The sequence below is a fragment of the Rhipicephalus sanguineus genome, chromosome 6 (assembly GCF_013339695.2).
Source record: "Rhipicephalus sanguineus isolate Rsan-2018 chromosome 6, BIME_Rsan_1.4, whole genome shotgun sequence".
Classification (NCBI taxonomy): domain Eukaryota; kingdom Metazoa; phylum Arthropoda; class Arachnida; order Ixodida; family Ixodidae; genus Rhipicephalus; species Rhipicephalus sanguineus.
The window spans coordinates 78277838-78302482 of record NC_051181.1 but is presented as its reverse complement, the minus strand read 5'-3'; the positions used below and the strand labels follow the sequence as shown (position 1 = coordinate 78302482).

The window sequence follows — 24645 nt, the reverse complement described above, 5'->3', positions numbered from 1 at the left end:
CATTGCTCGTCGCGTCCCAGCCGCCCCTGTCAGTCAGCCGTCCGGGAAATTCGAACCGCCTCCCGCAATCGCAGTCGCCCGCGAACGACGCAAAAATGTTCCGTGCATCTCTCAGACACTTCGTGCGATCGTGTCGTTTGCGAAAAAGCGACTTCCGCGCTCCTAAACTTGGCTTACTCGAAGTGTCAGCCCGATTTCCTGTGCCTTTTTTTCATTATTACTTTTGTTGTTGTCTTCTAACCCGCCCTTCACATCTCGCGTTTTCCTCGCCAGCCGCGCGCTCTCGAAACAGCTGTTCGTGCATACCGCGGTTGAATTCAACGCCGCGTCGCTGTCGACTCCGAACGTGATATGCTATATGCTATTCATACCGCCTTGTTTCCTGGGCGTCTCACCGTCTGTGGCGACACAATGCAAAACATTGCGTAGCTCGCCCGAGAATGCTTCGTCGGTGTCATTATCTGCAGTATTACAAAGAGCGAGCGCGCTCTCTGTTTCGGCAACAGTGGTCGGCGTACAATTTGATAGACGACGTTTATTCCGCGAGCGTCTTCCGTGTTGCGGGCAATAGCTCTTGAACCGAATTGCTGCAAACAAAAACTGGTCGGCAGATAAGTTTCCGCGTTTGCTTTTTTTTTCTCCCTATGAAATCGCTGATGAATGAGTGACTGATATATGCAAAGTGACTTCAAGTTTGAGTGCGAATTTTTTTTTTTTTTACGCGTGCTGCCTTCATTGTTTTGCACGTTTTCTGAGAAATATATCCAGCGCTACCTAAAGCCGCGAATGTTTTCCTAAACTTGTTATATTTAAAAATATAAACAGAGCGCGATCGCTTGACGTAGTTAAATACGAACTAGATCAGTAAAGCTTCAACTTGGGTTAGCTGGCACGATATTCTAATGTAGTTGTCCGGTTCATTCTTGTCCATACATACGTGACATGCTCTCTTTGCTGGTATTTCATGCCTTTCGCTTAGCGCAGCTACATTGAAACGAAGTAGCCCGCTTGCGTGCCCCAGTAATTTTTCTTCCCCTTTTGTCCAGCTTTTGTCTGTTTTAGCCGTCGGCAGAAGCGAACTTACGACTTCACGTTCGATATCTACAGCTATTTCAGTATCAAGGTCGCTCAGGGCCGCGTTTTGCGCTGCAAACCAAGGTCGTCATTTTTTTTTTTTAATCTGCCTTTGAAGAAACGAGAACACACGTCACAAGATGGCGCACTGTAAACACGAGGCTACAAATACGAGCGATCGGGCTTTAATGAAAGCGTCTGTGGACAAGATCGGTGCCCTTGCTTCGGCTATCACCTTCACAAGTTAACGTGATCACGGCGATTGCGCTGACCTTTCATGTATGATGGAATGCGATCTATAAGATAGCAACACTGTTGCTGATCGCATGCGCTGTTGTTTTGCTTTGTAGTGCTCTGACTTTCACTTCCGACCTTATTCGTGCTTATTAGACCTCGTCCTTGCGGTTGTCGTTGTAGCGCTAACTGAAATTCGCCGAGGGTATTTTAGAAACGCAAGAGTAACACTAATAATATTAAGTTCCGTGGGGTAGCCACAGCACTGGCAGCCACAGGGAATTGGAAGGTACTTCACTAAACTTACGGCACAGTGTCAGGGAAACGTCAGTCGGGATGACTCTCTGCGAGAACACTTTCTTTCTTTTTTTTGAATACCCGCATAGTGTTTAAGATAGGATGTATAAAAAAAATTTGCCAGATCGCACGTGCCGTGGGAATCGATGTTATGCGAAGCATGCGGTGAATGGTGACTGTGGCGTAATTTTTCACATTGAGCGAAACGTTACGGAATGACGCTAGAGAAATGTGGAAGTGGTATACGCACACTCATATGTTGAAGAGTCGCATATGTATTATGTAACCAGTTGTTTACAGTTGCGTAACGATGCCAACGGCAACATGGGTGTTACCAACACCAGACGCGGTGAGCTGTTATGTAGTGTTTATATTTTTCAATACTGGATAGCGCGAATCCGACAAGGACAAAGAAGGAACACAGATGCACAGGACAGGCGTTACTCGCTACTAAGCTTCATTTAACAAATTTTCCCTAGATATATGGCACGCAGCCGAGTGGCACGCGCAGGCGCACTGTACGTACGTGACAGTCACAGTTGCAGTTGTTACAGTTGTTACAGTTCCGTTACAGTTCCGTTACAGTTTTACTTGTCCATTATGACGGATAACGCACGCACGTTTTCACGAACCTGTGTGTATGTGTAGGAGGGGTTCTAGACAGTTCTTGAACAACGTCATCATCACCGTGATCAGTAAGCACCAGCAGCTGGACGGGACTTCTTATCGGATCCGTTCGTGATCGCGGTTACGAGGGGTCTAGATGTAGTGAAGTGCGAAGTATAGTGCAGCTGGTGGAAATCCTGGATGCCTCTTACGATGAAGTTATCTGTGATGCCTCCTGTACTGGAAGTGGCAGCGAGATCTTTTGATGCCCTGTCCACATCCAAGCAGTCTTTCACGCCAGGCGTTGTTGGGCCTTGATAAGTTATTTTTGAAGTCACCAATAATGCTGAGAGGCCTGGTTTTCTCGGCAAATTTATTGTAGGGAAGCATTCACTCCGGTTTCTTGTAATGCACGTCGTCCATGTTGCAGACCACGTGGACGAGTGGATGGCAGTTGAGCGTCTCTTCTAGGGGTGTTCTGTCTTCAGCTCCCTCACTTTCCTTGCGTCGGCCGCGGTGGTGTAGTGGTTACGGTGCTCGGCTGCTGACACGAAGGTGGCGGGTTCGATCCCGGCCGCGCCGGTCACATTTCGATGGAGGCAACATGCTAGATGCCTGTGTACAGTGCGATCTCGGTGCACGTTAAAGAATACCAGATGGTCCCAATTTCCGAAGCATTTCGCTATGGTGTCTTTCATAATCATATCGTGGTTTTGGGACATAAAACACCAACAATTATTATTATCACTTTCCTTGAGTGTCAATGTGTGTGCTCGCGTTACTGTGTTGGTTGAGACTGTATCACCTATGGCACATACCCGCATAACATGAACTCTGGTATGCGGGTATGTGCCATACGTGACTGAGAGAAAGGGTTTCGTGACGTAGGCGACAGGTATTTTGCGTTATTCATGTCATGACCAGTGAATTGTGTTCGCCATACACTGATCCCCTGCTATGCCAATTTTGGTATATTACAAGTTATGGAGAGGACCAGGAGAGCGCCCAGACGTAGGCGGCTAGATAGATAGATAGATAGATAGATAGATAGATAGATAGATAGATAGATAGATAGATAGATAGATAGATAGATAGATAGATAGATAGATAGATAGATAGATAGATAGATAGATAGATAGATAGATAGATAGATAGATAGATAGAAAGAAAGAAAGAAAGAAACGGCCAAAGTGAATGAGGTTCGCTAAGACATGCTTCGCATTTAATAGTCCGCTGCTTATTTGCTGTGTAGTGAAGCAGGATAACAAGTTGCAGTAGTATGCCGAGGTCCACCAGCTGTGTGCACTAATCCAGTTGGCTCGCAGTTTTGTCTGCCACGGTATACGAGCATTTAAACCGGCACACTAGAGGCGTACGCGAGGGCTGATATCCTATCTTACATACTACATGCATACTTCCTATCTAAGTATGCATGAATCTGTGCTGAACGATGGCTTTTTTTTTTATTGTATAAAGACTCTTTCATACGTGACTGAGCCTATGTTTTAAGGCTCCCTAAAGTGAAAAATGCGAATAAGTCGAGGCTGATAAATTCTTGTTTTATCACTCTACTGTCGAAGTTTCACCGTCATAGGTTTATTAATAGTACAAAAAATGGTCAGTCTCATTTTCAAACTTCGCGCCGAAATTTCTGGACAAGATAGCCAGCGCGACATCACGGATTTTGAAAGTCTTTTTTTTTTTCATAGATTCGCCCCATTGGCGCAACAGAATTTGCCAAAACTTTTGCTGGCAGTCTCTGGCCCCCTCAGAGTACATTGCACTTCGTTTTTTTTTTCTATTAATAACTATGTAAGGCTTAGTATAGACGCCATTGGTGCTGAAAGCAAGTTGGTTCTGGAACTTCTATACTCCGTTTCACGCGTCAGGTGCAACGATGTAGGGGCGATCGAGACTTTTTGCAGTAGATGCGTTCGCATTAAGAAAGAGTTCGATGTTTTTACCACGCAGAATAGTTTTTTTTGCGATTGACTGTTCTGTTCTTTGAACTGTTATTACCATATAAATTCATGAAATGAAGACGTTGCAGCGCTTCGCTCTAAGCATCATATACACATATACACAGCTGTGAAGTTTTCTGTCGCTGAAATGCGTCATACGATCTCCGTTATACGCCAGGCGTTTTAGGGGCGAAGCTCCTTAAGGCGGCACCTGTTCGTCCCTCGTAGTAGTCGTAGTGCGTAACCAGTCTTACGCTTTGACCTCCAAGGTGGTGCCGGTGGGAGATTTTTCCTGTGCGTTGTTGAACAATAAAAAATTCGCAGCGTGCGCGTTAACTAAAAGCCGAATTCTTCTGTCTCTCATTGCCCATTAGCAGCCATTGGCATGTTCCAGTAGGAAACGTTAGTAGAAGTATAAGTGTAAGTGTTAGCTAAAAGCCGACTTCTTCTGTCTCTCATTCCCATTAGCAGCCATTGCTTACCTCCAAGGTAGTGCCTGGTGAGATTTCTCCTGTGCGTGATTAAACAATAAAAATTTTGTTCAAAACGCCGTTGATTGATGAAATAAACCAACGAAAGACGCCAGATGTTTTGTAAAAGCAAAACGAGAGAACGCCAGATGTTTCTAAAGCAAAACGAAGAGACGCCAGCTGCTTAACGAAAGACGCCAGATGTTTTCTAAAGCAATGGTTTTCTAAACAATGAAAATTCACAGCGTACATGTAAAATTAAAGTGAGCTGCAAGTCGTCATAACTCATCGAACCTTTAGTATAAACGCGCCCGATCTCACGTCGGTGATGATGTACTGGGCAGAATTCACGGAAGATTCACGGTTTACCGATGAACCTCCGCAGCTTCGCCCACTCATCATCATTCACTCCGTGGATATACTGTGATTTTTTCCCTCTCTTCGCTAACTGAGAGGTGTAGGCAACTAGTAGGGGTTTGAGTCTGCTGCTGAATACGTATTATTTGCATTATTTCGTATCACCTGGGTCATCAGCTCCTTCGAACAATGGATAAAAGCATGTTGGGGAAGGCATTTTCTAATGCAAGACGCAAATAATATACCATTAATTAGTAGGGGGGCGCGTTAAGCTGCATGAGTGGATCGCATGATGACACTAGCGCACATACGCAATGAACATTAAAAGAAGGAAGTTTGAGAATTGGGGCCCCAAGGAGCTTGAGGCCCCAAGAAATCTGCGAGCCGCCAGTGCGCATGCGCAGAACCCAAGCCACTCTTGGGTTCTGGCGCTCGCGTTGACCCAAGACCCAAAAATCGAAAACTAGCGTGTGTCCCCAAGGTGTCTTGGGTAACCAGCGAGAGGACGCAGGCGCAGCACAGGCAACGACGTAGAATGGCCCGCGTCTCGCATAATTTTAATTTCGCCTCGTGTGACGCCCCGCCCGTTTGACCCAACGCAGCCTGCGTTTGACTATTTAGCGGCCGCGGTTTGACCCCATTTTCAAACTTTGCTGATCCTCCGAACGCAAGAGCAGTCTACACAGCGCAGCTTGGGGACCCAGTGTCTTGGGGCCCCAATTTTCTAACATTAGAGAGTTTGAGAATTGGGGACCCCAAGACGCTGGGCCCCCAAGCTGCATTGGGCAGCCTGCTCTTGCGTTCGGATGATCAGCAGGGTTTGAGAATTGGGCCAACGCATCCTGCGTTGGGTGAAGCGCACGAAGCGCCACGCGTGACGAAATTTAAAATTATGCGAGTCGCGGGCCATACTGAGCCGTGGCCCGCGCTGCGTCTGCGTCTTCTCTCTTGCGACCCACGACGCCTTAGGGCCCCACGCTAACTTTCGATTGTTGCGTCTCGGGTCAACGCGAGCGCAAGAGCCCAAGAGTGGCTTGGGTTCTGCGCATGCGCCCTGGCGGCTCGCAAGCTTCTTGGGGTTCCCAAGCTCCTTGGGGCCCCAATTCTCAAACTCTGTATTGACAACACCGCGATGATGACGACGTCCTCCATCAATGGCTGACACCTACCCCGGGCGATTGGCCAAAGAATGGTTCATAGGTAAAAACAGAACAAACGAAACGAAACACAAGGAAGATACGGGATAGAGTGCTGTCCCGTGTCTCGTGTCTTCCTTGCGTTTAGTTTCGTTTGTGCGGTTTTTACCTATGAACTCTGCATTACCAACTAGCCTGCGAGCAAATGTTACCAAAGAATGGGTAACTTAAAAGAATTAGTTCACTGCGAATTGTGACGGTAACATCATTTCTGTGTACATCGTATCACTATTGAGAAATCTTTTTTAAATTTTTACGGCAATTTACGAAGAAAGCAACATTATCGTCTGATTCAAATAAAAATTTTCCCACAACGAAGCAAGCATTCCTATGACAACATCCCAACGTGGAGGCTCCCAAAGACTATTGAAATATTTGAAATGGAGAGGGTCCAATTTTATTCGGTTAGATTATTCTGTCAGAATATTTTCCTAAGACCGAGTTACCAAAAATGGATTTCTGTTGGCAACATTTCGCTTGTTAGCATTATCTTTTCATATTCCGGTACTATTATCGTGTTAATCAAGATTGTTCAAATACATTCATTTTTCTTTTATTTTATTTGGAGGTGTTGTCGAAACTATAGCTGAAGCGCAGAAGTATACGATGACTCTTCCACAACTTTTGAGACCGCGTGAATCTTGAAAAACTGCATCTCACGAGGGCGTTATACTTTTCACGCAAACCGTTATTTCAGCAGCGCACAGAGGAATAGAACGAAAGAAAGTAGACAGGACAAAGGTGCGTAGGAAGATAGAAAGTTGTCTCGTTTACTCTCTGTTGCTTCATTACTCGTCCGTATTGCTAAAAGAATGGATGGTTTCCAACTCGTCCGCTTTAAAAGAAATTCACAGGGTCCCTTGTGCTTTCGCCTAAGACGACTCGGAGCTGAATTCCATCTTGTTTTTCTTCTCAGTCAATGTACTGATCTACTCTCCCACCTTTCTGCGAAAGCTGTCGCAACTAACGTGATTTTGCACTGCCTCCGTGATCAAAGGCATCACAAGGTTTCTGCACACCACCCGACATACCTGGTTTTGCACTGCCTCCGTGATCGGCCCATTTTTCACCAATCGACGGTGTCATGTGAGGACGTCATCATGGGACTTCATTAAGACGTCATCACGTGACAATTTTTCGCATACCTCGTGTTGACGCCGACGGCCAATTTTCTCGTTTTATGGGGCATCTAAGGCTCTCGCCTTAAAAAGAAATTATTCATTTCATCCGAAGTCTATAGGGAACTATTCAGTCTCGACATCGTGTACGCGTGAACTATTAAGTTTACAGCTATCGCGGTGAAACACCGCGGACTAATCTTTATGCGCTTATATCTCCCAGGGTTCCGAAAGGTCTAGCTATACGTCAACAGTTCCCTATGGAACCCTAGCTAATCAAAGATGCGTAGGCGTCATTTACAACGGAAATATCGTATTGATGTGCATGTTGGACATCATCGGTACTTAGACGCATTTGAAAGAGAAGTACATGCGAACTTTGCCGTGTTATTTTGATTTCAGCTGTATTCACTTCGGTATGTTGACTTAGGTTTAGCCAGAAGGTTAAACCATACTTCTCGCGTTAAACATTAGTCTCCAGCGACTATTTTTCCCGTTTGCGGTTTCAACTTTCTCTTTCTTTTTAACTTTCTTTGTGAAATACCACATTACTGCACGGCAACCCCGGGATACCACTTTTTCTTGCGTAACACAAAGTGTTACCCGCCGCCAGGCTTACTGGGAGACATTCTGGATTACAGACATAAGGAAAGCAATGAAAATACGGTAGCCACGTGATACTGCTAATACTACGGGGCTTCCTTCGTCAGCCAGTGGAACTCGAAATGAGCAAGTCAAGGAAAATACCTCACTTATAGATGCCTCATTGACCATTTGATTATAGGGCAGTGCTTATCAACAGTTAATTATAGTTAGCCACTTTAATGTCAGTCTTCCATCTTTCTTGTCATCAAATCTTGGTGCATGATGATTGGGCTTAGACACTCCTTACATATTTTTATTTGTGTTGGCATTATAGTACCCCGGAACGATAATATAGCCTACGTACTGAAGCGGGATTGCTTCGCAGAAACTGTTCATGGTTGTTTTAGGAAAAAATTACCGCGAGAGCCCGACAACGACCTTGTATGCAGTCTAAAACAGCAGCCTCTCTGATACACTGTTTGCGAACGCTGGAGGTCGTGGTTTTCTTTAAAGAAAAGTAATGCTTCGAAATTTTTCCGTCAAAAAGCGTGCACTAAACACAGCGGTCGCGCTGTTATTCTGCAGACTCCGGTAAACAGTCCATGCTCCGCAAGCAGCACGAAATGTGGCCAGCGAACATTTCGCTTGATGGCATATATATATATATATATATATATATATATATATATATATATATATATATATATATATATATATATATATATATATATATATATATATATATAAAGTTTGCTTCCAGTCTCGAAAGGTGCTCGTGCACCGACAACATAACATATAACGCCGGAATATTTCAGGGCTTGCATTGGTCACCTTGGGTCGTCAAATGTCGGCCTCACGCACAACGTTTCAGCCTTAGTCTTCATATGAGCACGCAGAGGCCGCCGTGGCGATGTGATCTTTACGCATGCCTTAATTACACTCTTGTACGAATTACGCCTTAATTGCGAAATAGTTGAGGGCGATAACATATTGCGTTACAATTAACAGAGACGAGAGCGAGTCTGACACCTCTTATTAAACTAATGCTTCTAAACATGACTGATATTGTTGTTACTGAGCACAGGGAACTAATTACAAATTCGCGCCAATTAGTCTATCCCACAGCCTGTCTAATCACCAATCACAGCATGTCTTTCGTTTCGTCCATTCGTTCATGGTCAATATTATGAATTACGAGGAATGTAGCAATATGGGAATCTAGAAAGGGGGGGGGGGGTCCAGCCACAGTTGTCTGCCTCGTTGGCGCTGGCTTTTCTTTTTTGTTTGTTTAAGTGTCTCGCATGAGGCCAAATTGAAAGAAATGATGAATAGAAACAATAGCCTATACACGCAACTTTTCAATGATAACTTCAGTGAAATTATCGCCTCACTATAAGCTATCTCATTACTCTCGTTTGTTCACAGTCCACGCGTAGTTTTTTTTTTTCTGAAAACTACAGCTTGGGGGAAATACTTTCATTGTACGCTTGTTATATTTGACGGCCGTTGTCGCTAAATATGTTACTATCGCAATTTACTTAACGAATAACTCCCTACTTGAAATAAAAACAGTGCGAAAGACAGACTGGTCCTGCGTCTCTTGCGCTGTTTTAATCTCAAGTGTGTCGTACTAACCTGCCCAAGCATCCACTTTAGCTGAATAGCTATAGTTACTTAACTGCAGTATTGTTTTATGCTACACCTTGAATTGTGCGCTAACGAACGCGACCATTGTTTAAGACAGGCATACATCCACTCCGTCCATCATTGTTTATAGAGCCATGTGACCTCTGACGGAGCCGCGAATGATTTTGTGCATGTTCTCTGGCGAGGTGCAAAAAACAAGCGATGTGGCAATGGTTAGAAAGTGTCTGTTGAAAATGTCGGTGGGTCGTATACGCGTGGCGAATGCGGAGCAGCTGTCGATCGTTCCTCACAGAAGTCGGTGAATTCTGTGAACTAAACAGAAGCGAGAAAGCAAGCAAGAAAGCGCCACCTCATTCTTCCTGCGATAGCTCCTTTCAGTGACGTCAACAAGTTCTGTGCTGTGCTTCAAACACGACTTCTGCGATGCTGCACATTTACTTTTCTTTTTCTTTGTTCTTTTTTTTATATACGTGGATCTTATTACCATTTTAAAGTCAGGGCATGCGCGTATCTTCCGTTAAGCAGAAAAGTAGCACGTAATATTATTAATATTTACAGACTAATTACATGCGCTGTGCCACATTTTATGAATTCGGTGGCATTATGCGCGATGCTGCAGTAGCATATCCCTTATGAAAATGGTTACGCTCCGGAAGTGTACTGTGTGACTCCTCAAGGATGCACGAGGTCACATCCTGTATTTCTCCCAGATGGCGCAGTTCGGCCACTGTTTCTATGACTCCCATGTGTGACCCTTCGTATATGTTCATTTATCTAATTATTTATTTACAATACTGCTAACCCCAATGACAGGGGTTCTAGAAGGGCGATTCAAAGCATATAACAAGATCTGTCAACACACATAATAAATCAGGCAATAGAAAGTAATGCAACAGTCGATACCAACGTGAAACATCAATATTTTACATTGCAAAGCAACACGCAGGCAAGCCTTTGGGGATGCAAATCGACTTCGAGAAGATTAGAATCGGAGAAAAGCCTGAAATTGGCCAAATTCGACTTTCGTGACTGCGTGTACATCGAGGTCCTCACTACTGCGTTACGGTTCACATATGTTGTTCAGATATCTTCCGATATACGAACCCCTTGTATGTGCTCGATATCAGACTGTGCTGCACACGCCCCCACGTAGGGGGGTGGGGGGGACTGGTTGCTTTTTCATGCAGTCAGACGCCCATTCTTCCTTGCCTCGCACGATGTACCGCGCGCTATCAACTGATCTCCCTTCGCTTGGCGCGTTTTCGACTGCGCAAGCCGAGATAACAGCGCGTAGCCGCAAAGTGCGAAATCCTTATAGGCTCAGAAATTAGGGCTGACATTGTCCACTTGTTTTATGGGGGGAAAAAATAAGAGGCGAGGAGGAGATAGCTCCTGTAGGAAGCGTAGGAAAGGCGAGATAGAAGGCGCTCTCCTGTTTTGAACTAGTTAAGGATCCCTTTAAGTTAAGGGTCCTTTAATGTTTACTGTACAGAGTAATCCGGGTCAAGAGCCGTTTGAGCAGTGCGACGCCTTAGCGCGCGCAAGTGCGCCTGACACATTCCAGCGTATGCAGTGCACCTGTATCACCCGTACATTGCAAGCCTCCGCGTAAAGAAACTTTCTGTACCAGTAGCCTAACGTCGAAAGGCGTGACAGGCCTGTTTATGCCTCGTATATTTCGTGCGTGTCGCGAAGCGTGACGCCGCAAGACGTGACGCGGCAGGATGTGTGCAACCGTACAGTGGAACGCGCGATACGCAGTCGTTCCTCCTTCGGCACTCAAAAGAATTACGCCGTCATCTGTCTCCACGCAGGCGCAGATACGGCGTAACGCAGTATGTTTGTGTATTGTGGTACAGCTGAGGTAATGCTCCTGAGGCTCATCTGATATCGTTTTGGCTGTCGTTCTATATCTGGTGTTGCTGCACGTTCAAGGAAACATTTAGACCGTGACGACTAACCACGTTACGACCCCTTCGCGCTGAAGAAAAAAATATATTTATATATATAATATCCGTGTTTATTGCACGACCTAGTTATTATAGCTGTATCGCTTACGTATAATTTAAGTATCTTTACAACCGACGTACCCGCACAATATATAATCTCTTCTCTATTGCGAGTCCTCGAGGTAACGAAATGAAGCTTTGTATACTTTTTTACTGGACTACAGCAATGGTGACTAGCGGAATACATCGACGCGCAGTTTGCGGGCGTTAAATTTAGTGTGTATAGTATGTATGTAGCATGTTAATATAGCTCTTTATAGCATATTGATCGGGTTAAAGAAAGATATGTAAGCAACAGAAGCGGGCGCTCTGGCATGGTGACCTATCGGAGCAGACCACCTGGCCAATTGCCACATGGGGCATGCATGATAATATGCTCCGTTCGAGATGCGATATTTGCGACAGGCTCCCGATCTTTCGTTTTTCCCCTCATTCCGTTAATTCCCCTACAGCGGTGACCGAGTGGTTATGGCGCTGCTCTCCCTATATGTTATATCCCCGATTTACCCAATATCTTTGCCTCCCCAATAGCCTTCCTTTTCAAGTCCGAAGCTGTTCGCCGCTGTGCCTTAGCGGGTACGGCGTTGCGCCGTTAAGCACGAAGGCGCGGGTTCGATTCCCGCGGTCTTGACAGCCGCATTCATAGGTAGGGGCGAAACGCTGAAATCTCCGTGTAGTTAGATTTAGGTGCGCTCTGAATGAAACCCAAGTGGTCAGGACTAATTTGGAAACCCCCATTTCGGAGCGCCTTATGATCATACCGGCGTGTTTACATGTGAAACTCCGTAATTAACACTCAGTCCGAGGCAGGCCCGTCTCTGGGCGTTCATTTCGAATGAGTGGCACGAATGTTCAAGGTGGAAAAATATGGACTTACGCGGTATTCAATTCGAACTATGAGCGCTACTGACCTTAATACGATGGACCAAAATGCTATGGACGCAAGGTCAATGAAGGCCATTGACCTGTTAAGGTCAATGGCATCCGTTGAGGTTTGCCGCCTCCATGAAGGAACGGGCGTGCTCGAGGGAAGCTGTATAGACGAATGTGATAACAGTGGACGCGCGGAAGGATTACGTACTTTCCTTTTTTTTTTTTTGCATTGCGTAAATATTTTTAACATGACTGCGTAGCCTTGTTTCTCGATTTCTCGAAACAGTTTTATGGCAACCATCATTTTATTTCCGTGGAAGTCTTACTGTGCTCGTAAATAACCGACACCGAAATCCTGTGCTGTCATAAACGTTGTTTTCGTGCCGCTGTTGCCGTAAAAACGGACAAAAAAAAGAAAAAATGCGAGTGGCATAGAAACATAAAATTACATTTTAAAAAAATGTTACATTACGTTGTCTGTGCAGGCGCAAGCGTTTTCTCCGTATAAATGTTGCCACTCACAGATACAAACGCGTCTGCACTTATAACGCTCGAGACCAGTGCGCATAATCTGGCGCTTTGCCACATCTTTCCATACAGTTCGAGTTAGTTCCCTTGTATTTATTCTTTCGTATTTGTTCTTTTGTATTCTTTCGCTTCTATTCGGTTCTTGCGACCTCACCTTCCTTCGCTCTCGCTTGCGGCTGCAGAATTTCCAGATCTGGAACGCGAGACAGACATTGCCAGTGGTTACGCTGTTTCACGTGCGTCAGACCAGACGGGCGTCGCCATGAAGCTCGCATAGATAATTTCGTTTCGTGGCGTCGGCGCACGCAATGTAGCCATTAGCGCTGGTATTCTTAACGTTAAAGTCCCTGTCTTTCGCGGTCTCCTTCCTCCCTGGACTTTTCCAGCGAGACAATTTGTGAGCAATGACTTTAGGCCGAACGGCGCTTGCGGGGCTTATAGTCGTCGCTTATAGCTGGTGCATGGTCGGACAGACTCCATGGCGTGGTTGTTGCGAAATATTTGTGTGCGCTTGAGGCGGCCAGGCATGGTTGCATGGTGTCCCATTTGCGTACAACTCTACATCTATCTAGACGCTGTTTACATTTGCGTGGTAATCTTTTCCGTCGCGTTATTCTATACCGAACGGTCTGTACAGACATGACAGCATGATGTCATATTTCCATTTTGCCTTGTGTAGGCATATTGACGTGCCTACTCGAATGCAAACTCAGGAGATCATACAACCAATTGAATTTGACTTGTCAATTAACGCGCACAGTTGATCTCTGTTAAGCGTGTTCTTAGAAGACAACGGAAAAGAGAACGCATGATCCGAGAAAAGGTAACATCCGACAAGAATCTCTTTCACGCAGGAAAATATTATTCTGAAGACGCAGAACTGTAAGGAAAAGAAGGCGTCAGCATCGATCGCACACTGCAAAAAACATTTGACTTAGGGGTCGCATGGCAGCAATATAAATATTCGTAGGGTGTGCAAGTACGCAGTCACAATGGCACGCGGGAGTGTTCCCCTTAGAAAGCCAACAGGTGCGCTTCTGCACGCTCCCGAGCGACGGTTATCCACCTGGGTTAAAACTGGTAGTACACAAGTATTTTATTTTTTTCTCTTCATTGTATACGTGGCTCTACTCGGCAAGTGCTGTGACCGTTTTCAGCAGCTAATGCCTCGTGCTTTACATCTCAGAACCACGATATCAGGGTCGCCGCCGGGATGGAGGGCTCCGGGAATGCTGGCAACCTAGAGTTCTTTAACGTTCACCTAAGTCGAAGTACACGGGCTTCTAGCATCTCGCCTCCATAGAAATGCTACCACCGCGGTTGGATTGGAACACGCGTCTTTCGGGTCAGCAAGCAGCCTAGCGCCCTATAACCACTGAACCACCGCGGTGAGGTTTTCAGCAGCTACGTATAAGTGTCAGTGTAAGGCGTCATCGCACTTTTCGGACGTGGAAGCCTAGAAAAGAACCTTCAAGGAAAACAGGAAGCTACTTCGTACACGTGTACCAATGATAATTAAACCGGACTGCCATTTCAGAGGGTAAGAGCCGACAAAACGCGACAAACAGGGACTGATCATTGGAGTGTGACTGTGCATGGTACCATATGCGGGATGGTTATCGAACGCGATATCGCAGAGGTGTGGTAATATCGCCAGCTCCAAGAACCGACGATAAACTAACGCGCATATGAGAAAAAAAAAGAAACTTCGCTGCTTCGGGCTTCGTTGGCACTTTGAGCCTCGTTGATTTGGACCTTCGATATTATGCACGCGCGTGGTCTTCGCTCGGTCGCAACGCACAGTTGGTTATACTACTTGATACTTCGTGTGGACTTGCCTGTTAACGTTTGTTCTAGCTGCCCATTCCCTTCGTCATCCCTATCAGCACTTCTCTTTCTCCTGTACTTATCGATCTCGTTACCTTCTCCAACATTGGATAGCGAGTCAGAACATTGATTCGGGCGAACTTTTCAGCTTTTGCTGCCATAATGCAAAAAAAAAGAGACGCTTTAACTCTGTTGCACACACATCGTGTTGCCCTGCAAGCCCCCTCTGATACACTTCATGAGTTTCACTGAACGACGACCGAACAGATAATTTCAGATTTTATTTAACGAACTTCGCAACAGAACAGCTTCGATTTCATAGCAGGATACTGCAAAACAAATGAAATGCTTTCAGACAACCTCAGCCCTGCTGGCACTGGCTGCTCCCGATCATATGTTTTCTTCACTCGTTCTTCTGATACGATACCTCCAGGTACAAGACGAATGCAAAATCCGGACAATGAACAGAAATGTCAGGGACGGACAAAGGAGTGATGCAAAGGTCGATCCGAGTCTTGTTCCTCAGTGCACAGCTGTTGTACTGCATAGCTCCGGCATGTAATACGCAGGCCCTGGACACAGCAGCACTGCTGCTTCGGTGGTAGGGGGTGGGGGGGAGCAGACACGTCGGCGCAGCGGTTTCGCGTTACGTAAGAGCGGAAAATAACCGAACGGATCGCGATGTGGCCGTGCTGCTAGACGCGCGCATAATGTGGAGCGCCAACCGGAAACACCCGTTGGAACAGCAGCCCGCGCCGCCACCGTCAATGCGAAGGTGCAGCCCGCGATGGCAAGGGCGTCACTTCACCGAGACGAGTTCATCGCCTGAAGCCGGCGGGCAGGACAGTTAGCGGCAGCGGCGCAGGACACGGGGAAAAGAGAGATACAGGCCTGCCACTCAGCTGTTACAGAAGTCGGGGTGTCACGTTCATTCGCGCGTCTTTACGGTAGACGAGTGGGGTGTAGCGGCGCATCATTGTATTGACGATACGTCACGTCACCCGTCGCTTCGATCGTATACTGCCGTGCCATAAGGTGAGTCCGACGATGCCGCTATATCCTTTTTTTTTTCCTGCTCCATGCTAGTGCAAACGGCAAGCGCGCTGTACGTGAACAGCATGACAATACTGGCGTAGCCAGCCTGGCATGTGTATTGGCTCTCTAAAAAAATGTTAGTGGCAACGTTAGTGTGTGTGTGTGTGTGTGTGTGTGTGTGTGTGTGTGTGTGTGTGTGTGTGTGTGTGTGTGTGTGTGTGTGTGTGTGTGTGTGTGTGTGTGTGTGTGTGTGTGTGTGTGTGTGTGTGTGTGTGTGTGTGTGTGTGTGTGGACCGGCCTTTATCAAAGATGAAATTTGTACATTGTGGTCGAGTTGAAATTCATTCCCGTAACACATTCACAGATACACGCACTGTCGCAATTCGTTCAGGTTTGTCGAGTGCCATAAAGGTTGTTTTTTCAGTGATGAATGGGAGGTTAATGTTGTTGAGCACGGTTAGCTACCCTACGCTGGTTGGGAATAATCGCACAGAAAAAAAAAGGAAAGACGGAAGGAAAGAAAGGACGAGTTATGAGCGACAATGGTGGTAGTAATGCCATTATTTGAGACAGTGTTTGGACAAATAGGTGTATAAGCAATTGCCTATGTTGCTCAATCGATAATAGAACCGCACATTGACTGCATAAGAAAGGCTCGCCACCACAAAAAAATATATACAGACTTAACTCAGCATCACTTCGAGTGTTTAGAAAACGACAAAACCACTTGACCGATCCTCTGTGCACACCACTGCGCAGTCTGTCAAATGAACGCGGAGGAGCGCGCAAATTTGCTAGCCGCACTGCGCGTGACTGCATGCGGACCAAACCACCCTCGCTCGCCACTATACGGTGCGAACGGCCAGCTCTATCACGCGTTGTCTTCTCTTGCGTCATCGACTCGAATTAGCCGTGATGAATGTGCGACCCGCGTTCGTCTCCAGCGTGGCGACTCGTTGGCAGCAGTGCTCTTAGATTCACGGCAATTGGTGCATTGGTGCGGGTCAAATTTATTGGAGAATTTCAGAGCACGGGAAACGCAAACAACTCTTGCGTCCAATTTGTGCGTATATATAGGCTAGCCGAATGGAGTCCCATCCGGTTCTAAGATCGTGTGGGTTCTTGACAGAGCAAGCCGCTTTAGTTCTCAATGGTACACGAGCCTTTTTTTTTCTTCTCCACAGCGATCGATGGTTTTCAAGGGTCGCGGTCAAGGCCGGTCGTGAGACGCGTTGCCATAGGCGATGCAGAGGCGCTTCTCGGCGTCGCCGCTTAGCTTTCAGGCCAAGGAGGCATGAATTGATGGCACAGCACCAAAGTAACCAAACCTACGAACATTTAAAAGATAATGCGAGGCTGAATTTTGTCTACTCTTCTCGCAAGCCTCGGGTGGCGTTAGGGCGTCTTCTTGGGCAATATTGGGGCAAGCGGCCTCCTAAACATTGCTTTTGGGCACGAACTAATACCCCTGTCACACGGCGAATTTGTAAATTTAATTATCATTTTCACAGACTGACATTAGGTGCACTTCGTGAACTTAGGTTCCTCGGGTGCGGCACCACAAAAACAAGTGTCATTTGAAAATGACGAGTATAAGACACTCCAATTAGAGGCAACACATACACGAAGCGCCATCTACCGACTGAATTAATTATGAGCGGCACCGCGATATGTTTGTATTCCTCACACGCATTTCTTCGAGCTTTAATACGGGACCGGCCGCGGCGTTTTAGTAGTCACGGTGTTTGACTGCTGAACCGAGGGTCGCGGGATCGAATACCGCGGTCGCGGCGGCTCCATTTCGGTGGAGGCAAAAATGCTATGCAACCCCGTGTGCTTAGATTTAGCTGTACGTAAAAGAACGCCAGATGGTCGAGATTTGCGGAGCCCTCCACTATGTACGGCGTCTTTCATAATCATTTCATGGTTTTAGTACTTAAAACCCCAACAGTTATTATCATTCCTTAATACGTGGTGTTGTCGCAACTGGTGCGTCCTGTGTTGTACTATTTGAAACATTAAATCAGTTGGTAGTTGGCCGTCCATGTGCGTGTGTTGTACGTCTTTTTCTTCTTTGCGCGCGGTAAAACTGCACATCAAGTACGTGCATTGCATAACAGTACTAGATGGAGATAACTTTAACGTCCCACAAACAACCCAGTTTAAACGTAGACAAATAACGCCGTTGCTATGTTTTCGCGTATAAAGTTCAACCAAGCCGCGTTATATTCGCAAACGAGCGTGTTAATCGAAGTTAATTCACTGTAGTTTTTGCGTTCCGCAGAAATCGCTAATCAGAACGACGACAGCGTGTCGCGTGCCCATACGAATCCATCACGCGCAGTCCTTAAAAAATTTCGTTTAACAAAAGAGCGCGTTAGAATAATGTAAATGCGGCATGTTCTTGCATCTTTCTGAAACTCTACATTTAGCCGTCTCTTAAACTACTGATGTAGAAACTAACGGCACTCTTCCTCAGTACTGTCAGAAAAGGATTGTTTAGATATTATACTACGAGGGGCGTTCAATAAAGATTTCCCCTGACCCACTTCCTGTGGACGGAGAGCAACGAAACTTTGCAGATTTATTAGTCCTTCTCTACATAGGTGACACCCCGGGACACACACTTCTCCCATCTTTTTATGCAACTATAAACACCTCACTTGTAGAAGTCGACAGGTTGCTCCAAAAGCCATGTTGTAACTTCAGAAATCAGAGTCTCATCATCTGGAAAATGCTTGCCCTTCAAATATGACTTCAATGTTGGAACGAGGTGGAAGTCCGATGGTGTGAGGTCGGGTGAATAAGGGGAATGCGGTAGAATTTCAAAGCCGCAGGAGCGTGCTTCCGTCTGGGCAACATGTGAGTTGTGAACTGGCGTATGGTCTCGCAGAAGGCGGACGCCTTTGGTGAGCATGCCACGTCTCTTGTTTTTGATGGTCTCTCGCAATTTCCGCAGCAGTGAAGCATAGGTTGCCCCAGTAATCGTGGCACCCTTTGCTAGGAAATCCATCAAGACTACTCCGTGCTGGTCCCAAAAGACTGTGAGCATGACCTTGCCCGTCGACGGCTGGGTGCGTGCTTTCTTTGGAGGCGGTGAGTCCAAGTGCTTCCATTGCATCATCTGGACTTTAGTCTCCGGATCATAGTGATGGACCCAGCATTCATCCTGTGTAATCAGTCTGTTGAAAAAGTCCTGCTGGTTTCCATGGCGCATGGTCAAAAGAGCCTGGGAGCATTCGACTCGTATCTGCTTTTGGAAAGGTGTGAGCAGCCGGCGAACCCAGCGATCGGATACCTTACGCATATGAAGATGGTCCTGAATGATTTTTTCCATGGAGCCCACGCTAATCTTGACATGTTGGGCTAGGTCTCGAACGCTAATGCGGCGATTTTCCAAAATGGCGGCCTTCACTTGCTGGATGGTGTGTTCATTGACAGCGTAGTGGGGTCGCCCTGCAATCGGAGCCGCTTCCACGGAAATCAGACCATATTTGAATTGGCGATGCCAGTTATTCACTACATCTTATGATGGGGAATCCTCCCCATAAACCTCTTTTATCTCATCGAACGTCTCCCTTGGAGTGCGGCCTTTCAAGTACGGGAACTTGACTGCTGCTCTGTATTCCACTGCATCCATTATCACACCTCACACCACTTCAGCACCTCTAAAAGAAAGACCGTTATTAGTTTAGAGTTGCAAATTGGCACGTGACCTACAGTGACTTATGTCATTAGACATGCGCAGTTTCAGCATCCTGCAATAAATGGAAGTTAGTCAGGGGAAATCTTTATTGAACGCCCCTCGTATGATGCATGTCAAGAGTGTGCGTTTTGCACTAGCATGGCGAGCTTCGGAGTTTTCATTCATTCATTCATTCATTCATTCATTCATTCATTCATTCATTCCCGTCCTGTCCATTAGGCTAATCGTGTGTGTGTGTGTGTGTGTGTGTGTGTGTGTGTGTGTGTGTGTGTGTGTGTGTGTGTGTGTGTGTGTGTGTGTGTGTGTGTGTACACAATCATATTTCTTTGATGTGTAGCTTAAAAGGGCTCCGTTCACCTGCATACTTTTGGTCATTATCTCTCGCCTCACCTTCACATAACATTTCTTTTTACTGTAAGCTTCTTAGTTCTGGCATGTAAAGCTGTTTCTGTCATTGCACCACACTTCTTTCTTTTTTGCTTGTTCGCTTTCCGGTCTAAGCTCTCCGCGCTTCCTCATCGCATTTCCTTTTTTTTATCCCCCCCCCCTTTTTTTTTTGCCGTCGTACTTTTCCGTCGGCTATTCTTTTCGCGTTGTTTTCCGTCTTCGTCGCCACAGCGTTCTCGCCTGCTGTCGATGACGCTCGGATTGATGTACTACAGGGTCGACCAAATGCGAGTTCAAAACCTCCTTATTATTCATTCCGGTAAAACCAGCACTTTTATATTACTTGAAGAGCGAAATTTCCGTGTCAAATTATAAACACAATAATAGTTTTCCGAATTGTACGTTAAACATAAGCTTCTGTGAGGTCTCGAACACTAATGAGATGTTCACCTCAGATGTGGACGGCCCTGTACAGCTCGCGACATGCGGCTTCCCAAGATGTCGTCGTTGTTTTCTTAGAAAAACTATGACGTAAAGAAAATGGTTATGACGTCACGAAAGGAATCGGCGTTTACCATGCTCGAGTCTGTAGGTGCTTTACGCACGCGTTTACGTTATAGTCAGGTATAAGTTTAGAAGTCAGTGGCATTTCCATTTCATAGGAGGATGTACACAAGCCTGCCCAATGGGCGCGCACTTCAGACTGACGTCATCGGCGGGGCGGCCGGTGACCCCGCCTTCGGAGAACATTGCCGAGTGCATGACTAGGACTACTTCTTTAGTCGTGGAGGCGATCGGCTTCCGCGCTTCGTTTGTCTGGGCGGAGCCTCTCCGCACTTAAGTTGTATCCGGCTATAATCACCACGTGGCAGCCTTAAACAAGGAATCTCATTATCGCGTCTTGTGGCGTTTGCCCTTACGGCACAGTTACACGAATGAATCGATTGCGAAGAGCAATTTAAACAAAAGACTGAAGTGACTGGGACATTCGAGTGTTATCGAGCGCGAATTGGGATGCGCGACTTAGGAGATGCTCGGTTTGATAAAGTTCGTAATAATGTGCTCTGCGGTCGCAGAGTTTGGTTCTCGGCCAGTGGTGGTGTACAAATGTAACCAGGATGTAAAGAGGAGCTAAAAAACTCTCTGCGTCCACGTATGTGGACGTTGAGCCTACTGGCGTTAATTTTCAGCGTTTGGCCTGCCTGTTGGTTGCTTTGAAATATAGGTTTCAACGTCCATGGACTGCACTATGGCTTATTAGAGACGCTGAGTTGAATAAACCGGATTATTCTGACAAGCCGATCATTCTATAACGTGCTCAAACTGTGCACTATACAATGGCCGTTTAAGTGCGCAGCACGTTAGGGACCCGGGCTGTCGTCTCATGTCGTCGCTTGGCGTCACGCTGAAAGTATCAAAATAGGTCAAAAGAAGGCGCTACAGGTCAAGTCAATACCAAAATAGGTCAAAACAGGGTGTCACTGCATCACAAATGGAGGTTTCCTTCCCGTCATGGGCGCCCAGCGGGTTGCACGTTTGGAACGCTAGCGCCGCCGGAGGGCTAGTTCGTGTGTCCGATCCAGCGAAGCCACAGCGAAACGCCAGCGCCGGCAGTTAGGCCCAGATATACGGAAGAGAAAAGCGGAGGAGAAACGCCAGCGAATGCGAGGTAACCCTCAGCTTGGGAGTACTCGGACGCAAGCCGAGCGCCAACCAAGACAGGCGAACCCGCAGCATCGACTGAGACAAACAAACGAAGCGTCAACAGAGGCCGGCAAATCCTCAGCTCTGCTCCGCAGTTTGTGCAGTTTTATCGCTGTGGAAGTGGCGCGAATTTCGTTCGCCTTTTCATTATGCCTTCGTCTCACTGGCGTTGCCAGTACGGGCGTATAACGGATATTATAGGCAGTGTGTGTGTGTGTGTGTGTGTGTGTGTGTGTGCGTGTGTGTGTGTGTGTGTGTGTGTGTGTGTGTGTGTGTGTGTGTGTGTGTGTGTGTGTGTGTGTCAGGCCCGTAGCCAGGAATTTTTTCGGTGGGGGGCACTTGCTGAAAGCCTTGACTGTTTGAGAAAAACGCCTATTTCATTATTTTTGGTAAAACACCATGTATCATAAACACTTCAGTGGGGGGGGGGGGGGCTGCCCCCCCTGGCTGCGGGCCTGGTGTGTGTGTGTGTGTGTGTGTGTGTGTGTGTGTGTGTGTGTGTGTGTGTGTGTGTGTGTGGAGAGAGAGGGGGAGGGGTTAGCTACCACACTCTGGGTAGGGAAAAGCTGAAGGCAAGAAAAAACAAATGATGAGTGCGTGAAGCAGGCCCGTAGCCAGAGGGGGGGGGGGGGGGCTAGGGCCCCCTCCCCTCCGAAATTTTGGTGAAGTAGGTGTTTTTACCAAAACTAAATAATGAAAATAGGCGTTTTTCTCAAATAGTCATTGTTTTCAGCAAGTGCTCCCCCTGAAAAAATTCCTGGCTACGGGCCTGGCGTGAAGGTAATGCTAACGGCGACAATGGTGGTAGTGGTGCCATTATTTGAGACTGCGGTTGGAGAAATGGGTGTCTAAGCCGTTGCCCACGTTGCTCACTCAATAATAGAGCCGCGCAGTGGCTGCATAAAAAAGCGTTGCCACAATATATACAGATTTAGCGGCATCATTTCCTTAAAGTGTTTTGCAAACGGCGAAACAACTTGACCGATCCGGCCGTATCCTGCCTGCAACTGTGCACACCGCTGCGCAGTCTGTCAATTGAGCGCAGACGAGCGAGCAAATTTGCTTGCCGCACTGTGCGTTGCTGCGGACCAAACCGCCCTCGCTCGCCAATTATACGGTGCAAACGTCCTGCTCTCTCAAGAGTTGCCTTTTCTTGCGTCATGGACTCGAATTAGCCGTAATAAATCGGCGACCCGCGTTCGTCGCCAGCATGGCGACTCGTTGGCAGCACTACTCCTAGATTCACGACAATTGATGCACAGGCGCGGGTCAAGTTTATTGGACAATTTGAAACCATGGAAACAAAAACAACTCTGCGTCGAATTTGTGCGACCCGAATTGTGTCCCAGCCGGTTCTGCCCAAAGCTAAGCAGATCTTGTGGGTTCTTGACGGAGCAAGCCGCTTGCGTTCTCAATGGTACACGACTTCTTTCTCCGACCCGATCAGTGGTTTTTAACGGGTCGCGGTCAAGGCCATTCGTGAGACGTCTTGCCACAGGCGATGCAAAGGCGCCTCTCGGTTTCGCCGCGTAGCTTTCGGGTCAAAGATATAAGCATTTGACATCGCACCGAACTACCAAAAGCTGCGAACATTTCAAATAGCGATATACGGGTGACTTTTGTCTACCTTTATCGCAAATGTGTATTGGGACGTGTTCTTGGGCCGCAGTCGTTGCGGTCTGTTAAACATTGCTTGCAGACACAACCTAAAACCCCTGTCACACGGCAAATGTATGCAATTTTTGTGGAATGACATTAAGTTCACTTAGTGAACTTAAGTTCCTTGCGTGCACGACGAAAGCATGTGACACGTGAAATACAGACAACACGTGCACGAACCTGCGCGTGTTGTCTGTATTGTGTACACGTGCGCACGAACGTGCACAGACAACACGTGCCACTATACGATACGTTTATATTCCTCAGAGATGATACAGGCAGATTTGTTCGAGCTTTACTACCTGGTGTCCCTTACAAAAATGTATGTAGACAGTCTATAGACTGTCTAAAAATGGGTTTAGACAGTCTATAGACTGTTTTCATACATTTTTGTGAGTGGTTGGCGTAGCTGGTACGTCCTGTGTTGTGCGTGCGCCCAAGTTGCACGTGTGTTGCGCTCTTTGAAACATTACATCGGTTTGTGGATTGCGGTTTGTGTGTATGTGTTGTCCTTCTTTTTCGCACGGAAGCAATGTTGATCAAGTGGCGATGTTGAATATACACATTACTGTTCTTCACAGAGACAATTGAACGTCCCATATATAGCCCAGTTCAACCATAGGCCATGGACGCCGTGGTTCGGCTTTCGCTCATGAACTTCAACCGAGCGACGTTATTTGCATCCAGGCGTGGTAATCAAAGTTCACCGTAACCTTTGCCTTCCACAGAAACCTTTAATGGCAACGACGATAGCGCGTCGCTACTGTGCCGTTTTGCTGTCGTGTACCTATATACACGAATCTATCGCACGCAGTCTTAAGAATCTTCGTTTAAGAAAAGCGCGCGTTGGTAAATGCTACAATGCTCTGCACAATGTTCCTCTACAACGATCTTGCTCCTTTCTGCAACTCTGTATTTAGCCGTCGCTTAAACAGCTGCTTTAGTAACTAACGTCACCCTTTCTTAGTATTTTGGGGAAAGGATGGCTTAGATATGACATTATGTTGCGTGTCAAGGCTGTGCGTCTTGCATGACGCTGTGTGTCCTCACTACTGACGATGTTCTAACAAATTCCGCTCCAGCAGCGGAGTGGTCAACGTCGTCAACTTCACACCATTCATTCATTCATTCATTCATTCATTCATTCATTCATTCATTCATTCATTCATTCATTCATTCATTCATTCATTCATTCATTTCCCGTCCTGTCCACCAGGCTCATCGTGTGTGTGTGCACAATTATCTTTGCAGTGTAGCCTAAAAGAGCTCCATTCAGCTTTATATCTTGCAGTCATATTACCTCCTCCCCTCCATATATACATACTGTAACCTTGGTTTTAACGTGTATAGCTAGCTGTTTCTCCCATTTGCG

General features: G+C 46.6%; 1 protein-coding gene across 6 annotated transcripts in view; it reads left to right on the top strand.

Annotated features, from left to right (window-relative positions):
* The window catches only part of LOC119395923 (solute carrier family 26 member 6), a 275825-nt gene that overhangs the window by 196882 nt on the left and 54298 nt on the right, over nucleotides 1–24645 (top strand). Inside the window, exon 1 of one of the 6 annotated variants that reach the window (XM_037662951.2) lies at nucleotides 15676–15817. The exons of the other annotated variants lie outside the window; for them this stretch is intronic. The gene's annotated coding sequence lies outside the window, so the exon portion shown is untranslated. Of the gene's footprint in view, nucleotides 1–15675; nucleotides 15818–24645 lie in introns of those variants that run through there. 6 annotated transcript variants of the gene reach the window in all.